This window comes from Lepisosteus platostomus, chromosome 16, assembly GCF_059453375.1.
Source record: "Lepisosteus platostomus isolate fLepPlt1 chromosome 16, fLepPlt1.hap1, whole genome shotgun sequence".
Classification (NCBI taxonomy): domain Eukaryota; kingdom Metazoa; phylum Chordata; class Actinopteri; order Semionotiformes; family Lepisosteidae; genus Lepisosteus; species Lepisosteus platostomus.
In genome coordinates this window covers 3894557-3900105 of record NC_142626.1, presented here as the reverse complement: position 1 = coordinate 3900105, position 5549 = coordinate 3894557, and positions in this window count along the sequence as shown.

Genomic DNA, 5549 nt, shown 5'->3' with positions numbered 1-5549 from the left:
CAGTGGGAACACTGTCAGTAGCAGCAGTAACAGTAGTAACACTGTCAGTAGCAGTAGGAGCAGCGTCAGTAGCAGCAGTAACAGTAGTAACACTGTCAGTAGCAGTAGGAGCAGCGTCAGTAGCAGCAGTAACAGTAGGAACACTGTCAGTAGCAGTAGGAGCAGCGTCAGTAGCAGCAGTAACAGTGGGAACACTGTCAGTAGCAGTAGGAGCAGCGTCAGTAGCAGCAGTAACAGTAGGAACACTGTCAGTAGCAGTAGGAGCAGTGTCAGTAGCAGCAGTAACAGTGGGAACACTGTCAGTAGCAGTAGGAGCAGTGTCAGTAGCAGCAGTAACAGTGGGAACACTGTCAGTAGCAGTAGGAGCAGTGTCAGTAGCAGCAGTAACAGTAGTAACACTGTCAGTAGCAGTAGGAGCAGCGTTAGTAGCAGCAGTAACAGTGGGAACACTGTCAGTAGCAGTAGGAGCAGTGTCAGTAGCAGCAGTAACAGTGGGAACACTGTCAGTAGCAGTAGGAGCAGCGTCAGTAGCAGCAGTAACAGTAGTAACACTGTCAGTAGCAGCAGTAACAGTGTCAGTAGCAGCAGTAACAGTGGGAACACTGTCAGTAGCAGTAGGAGCAGCGTCAGTAGCAGCAGTAACAGTGGGAACACTGTCAGTAGCAGTAGGAGCAGCGTCAGTAGCAGCAGTAACAGTGGGAACACTGTCAGTAGCAGTAGGAGCAGTCTCAGTAGCAGCAGTAACAGTGGGAACACTGTCAGTAGCAGTAGGAGCAGCGTCAGTAGCAGCAGTAACAGTAGTAACACTGTCAGTAGCAGTAGGAGCAGCGTCAGTAGCAGCAGTAACAGTAGGAACACTGTCAGTAGCAGTAGGAGCAGCGTCAGTAGCAGCAGTAACAGTGGGAACACTGTCAGTAGCAGTAGGAGCAGCGTCAGTAGCAGCAGTAACAGTGGGAACACTGTCAGTAGCAGTAGGAGCAGTGTCAGTAGCAGCAGTAACAGTGGGAACACTGTCAGTAGCAGTAGGAGCAGTGTCAGTAGCAGCAGTAACAGTAGTAACACTGTCAGTAGCAGTAGGAGCAGCGTTAGTAGCAGCAGTAACAGTGGGAACACTGTCAGTAGCAGTAGGAACACTGTCAGTAGCAGTAGGAGCAGTGTCAGTAGCAGCAGTAACAGTGGGAACACTGTCAGTAGCAGTAGGAGCAGTGTCAGTAGCAGCAGTAACAGTAGTAACACTGTCAGTAGCAGTAGGAGCAGCGTCAGTAGCAGCAGTAACAGTGGGAACACTGTCAGTAGCAGTAGGAGCAGTGTCAGTAGCAGCAGTAACAGTGGGAACACTGTCAGTAGCAGTAGGAGCAGCGTCAGTAGCAGCAGTAACAGTAGTAACACTGTCAGTAGCAGCAGTAACAGTGTCAGTAGCAGCAGTAACAGTGGGAACACTGTCAGTAGCAGTAGGAGCAGCGTCAGTAGCAGCAGTAACAGTGGGAACACTGTCAGTAGCAGTAGGAGCAGTGTTAGCAGTAGCAGTAACAGTAGCAGCAGCAGTAGCAGAAGCAGTGTTCGAAGGGGCTGTAGTATTAGCAACAGCAGGAGTAGTAGCAGCTCCAATTGCAGCAGCAGCAGTAGGAGGAGGAGCAGTGCTTGTAGCAGCTACAATAGCAGCAGCAGGAGGAGGGGCAGTAGTGGTAACAACAGCCAATACAAAGATGAACTGGAAGAGCAGAAATGTCTCCAACGACCAGCTTTAGGTGTTTGGAGTTTTTTTTTATTTTCTCCCAAAAGGCGTGTGCTCAGTCTCTGGGAGACCCCCGGGACTGTTGGGGGGGAGGGGGGGGGCGTGCCCCGCGTGGGGCAGACACGAGCCAGGAGACAAAAGAGGAGGGGGAGATAGAGAGAGGAGAGAAATAAACAAAGGCCGACTTGAAGAATTCGGAGCCGCGTTGCAGCAGGTGCAGAGGGGCCGCATTCCTGCCCTAAGCTGGGGGGGGGGTATCAAAAACATTCCTGAGCAGGCGAGGGCAGGCCGCGACCCCCCCCGTCTGCCCTCCCTGCCCGCCCCCCTAACACCCCCCCACCACCGTCTGCCCTCCCCGCCCGCCCCTCTAACACCCCCCTAACACCCCCCCGCCCATTCACAACGCGGACAATTCTGAAACCCCACAGAGCGAGGGCAGAGCGCGTGTGTGTGTGTGCGTGACGTGAGGAGGAGGGGGGGTGACCTAAGAAGCAGCTGTCTGGCACACACTGGCCCCCCTGCACCCGCGGAGATTAGGAAACAAACAGCCCGCGAGCAGCAGCAACCTGAAAGCAGACGGAGAAGATAAATCCCCGTGTGTGTGTGAGAGTGTGTGTGTGTGAGTGACGTGGGGTGGGATTTCGGTACAGCGCGCGTGTGTGCGTGTTCGTACTAGTTCACCTGACACGCCAAAACAAAACGCGCCCTCTTTGAAAAAACAAACAAACAAGGAGAAAGAGCGAGAGAAATAATGACCGTCCCAGCAGGGGCAAGCCCAAAACACACACACACACACTCGGTCAGATAGTCCTGAGAGCCCTGAAACACACACACACACACACGCGCGCGCGCGCGCGCGCGCGGTCAGACAGATAGTTCTGAGAGCCCTGACACACACACACATAGACACACACACACTAGGTCAGATAGTCCTGAGAGCCCTGAAACACACACACACAGTCAGATAGTTCTGAGACCCTGAAACACACAGACAGACACAGACTCACACACACACACTCGGTCAGATAGTCCTGAGAGCCCTGAAACACACACACACACTCGGTCAGATAGTCCTGAGAGCCCTGAAACACACACACACACACACACACACACACACACACACACACACACACAGACAGATAGTTCTGAGAGCCCTGACACACACACACATAGACACACACACACTAGGTCAGATAGTCCTGAGAGCCCTGAAACACACACACACAGTCAGATAGTTCTGAGACCCTGAAACACACAGACAGACACAGACTCACACACACACACTCGGTCAGACAGTCCTGAGAGCCCTGAAACACACACACACACACACACACACACACACACACGGTCAGACAGATAGTTCTGAGAGCCCTGACACACACACACATAGACACACACACACTAGGTCAGATAGTCCTGAGAGCCCTGAAACACACACACACAGTCAGATAGTTCTGAGACCCTGAAACACACAGACAGACACAGACTCACACACACACACTCGGTCAGATAGTCCTGAGAGCTTTGAAACACACACACACACTCGGTCAGATAGTCCTGAGAGCCCTGAAACACACACACACACACACACACACACACACACACGGTCAGACAGATAGTTCTGAGAGCCCTGACACACACACACATAGACACACACACACTAGGTCAGATAGTCCTGAGAGCCCTGAAACACACACACACAGTCAGATAGTTCTGAGACCCTGAAACACACAGACAGACACAGACTCACACACACACACTCGGTCAGATAGTCCTGAGAGCCCTGAAACACACACACACACACACACACACACACACACACACACACACACACACACACACACACACACACACACACACACACGCGCGGTCAGACAGATAGTTCTGAGAGCCCTGACACACACACACATAGACACACACACACTAGGTCAGATAATAATAATAATAATAATAATTGCTGCAAAGGAACAAGTAATAGGTTTATTCCATGCTGAAAAAAAAGAAGAAAGAGAACACAACGTTTCGGCCGTGGAGCCTTCTTCTCTTTTTTTTCAGCATGGAATAAACCTATTACTTGTTCCTTTGCAGCCTACGCATGCTGACGCATGCTACCCACCTGAATAATAATTGCTTACACTTATATAGCGCTTTTCTGGACACTCCACTCAAAGCGCTTTACAGGTAATGGGGATCCCCTCCACCACCACTAATGTGCAGCCCCACCTGGATGATGCGACGGCAGCCATAGTGCGCCAGAACGCTCACCACACATCAGCTATCAGTGGGAAGGAGAGCAGAGTAATGTAGCCAATTCATAGAGGGGGATTATTAGGAGGCCATGATTGGTAAGGGCCAATTGGAAATTTGGCCAGGACACCGGGGTAACACCCCTACTCTTCTCGAGAAACACCCTGGGATTTTTAATGACCACAGAGAGTCAGGACCTCGGTTTTACGTCTCATCCGAAGGACGGCGCCTGTTTACAGTATAGTGTCCCCGTCACTATACTGGGGCATTAGGACCCACATGGACCGCAGGGTGAGCGCCCCCTGCTGGCCCCCACTAACACCTCTTCCAGCAGCAACCTTAGTTTTTCCCAGGAGGTCTCCCATCCAGGTACTGACCAGGCTCACCTGATAGTCCTGAGAGCCCTGAAACACACACACACACACACACACACACTCGGTCAGATAGTCCTCAGAGCCCTGAAACACACACACACACACCTAGAGGAACCCACGGCCCCCTGCCGGAACAATCACCACCGCCCACCCCACGCGTGTTTCCCCCACCCTCAGACGAGCGAGTTTCCTGACCGAAACAGCCGCCTTTGAAACCCAAGCGCCCTAACCGGCTGCCGAAATCCACGAGAAAATATTCCCGAGCCTGGGAATGAACCCGGTCACCTACCCCGAGGGTCTCCTGCAAGCTGTGTCCTGAGGGAAGCCGGGGTATCGGCCTGTTCCACGCCCCCGCCACCCTTGGTGTAAAGAAGCCCCTTCTGTCCTGGTCAGCTGATCTCATCCGGCGGTTTCTGAGAAGAAACCTGGGGCCTCGGCTTCGACGACGTTTATGGGCATGCCTGTTCCACACCCCCGCCAACCTTCGGGCAAGGAAGCGCTCCCCGTTCTCGGCTTTCAACGCGCGTCCGTGTGGTTTCTCCTCTTTTCCGGACTGGAAAACGTTTCAGTCTCTCCGGTCTGTCAGCGCCGGACACCCCTAGGCGACCAAACCTGAGCACGGTATTTTAAACGAGACCTTTACAAGTGCGCTGTGCAATTTTAACACACTGGGGGGGGGGCGCCTTCTGATTTCAATTTCGCGCTTTTAACCCCACGTCGCAGTTTTGTGTGTCATATTAAAGCTTGGATTTATACACTGATGCGTGTTGATACTTTTTAAAGTGTATTTTCAGTACGAAAACTGTACTAGTTGTTAATCGCAACAGTATTTTGGCCCCGTTCGCCGTATTCTGCGCTGTTTTTGTCCTGATTGTATACTTTTCTCTGTTTGCATATTTGCACACTTTCTGACACTTTTGCACTGGCACCTAGCTGTTTGTCCACACTGTTACTGTTATTGTGTTATTGTCTTGTCTGCTGTTGTATTTATAGACCGCAACCTGGGAGACTCATGAGAAACACTGTTCGCTGTACTGTGCCCCCGTGTCAGTTTAATGACAAATAAAGTTGAATTAATTTATTTTGAACAGGGCCTTCCTGTTCCTGCCTTGTGAAAGTATTCACCACAGTACAGTGGAGTTCTTCTCCGGCCTGAGGCCGCGGTGTTGTTGTAATATACAACAAGATACAAC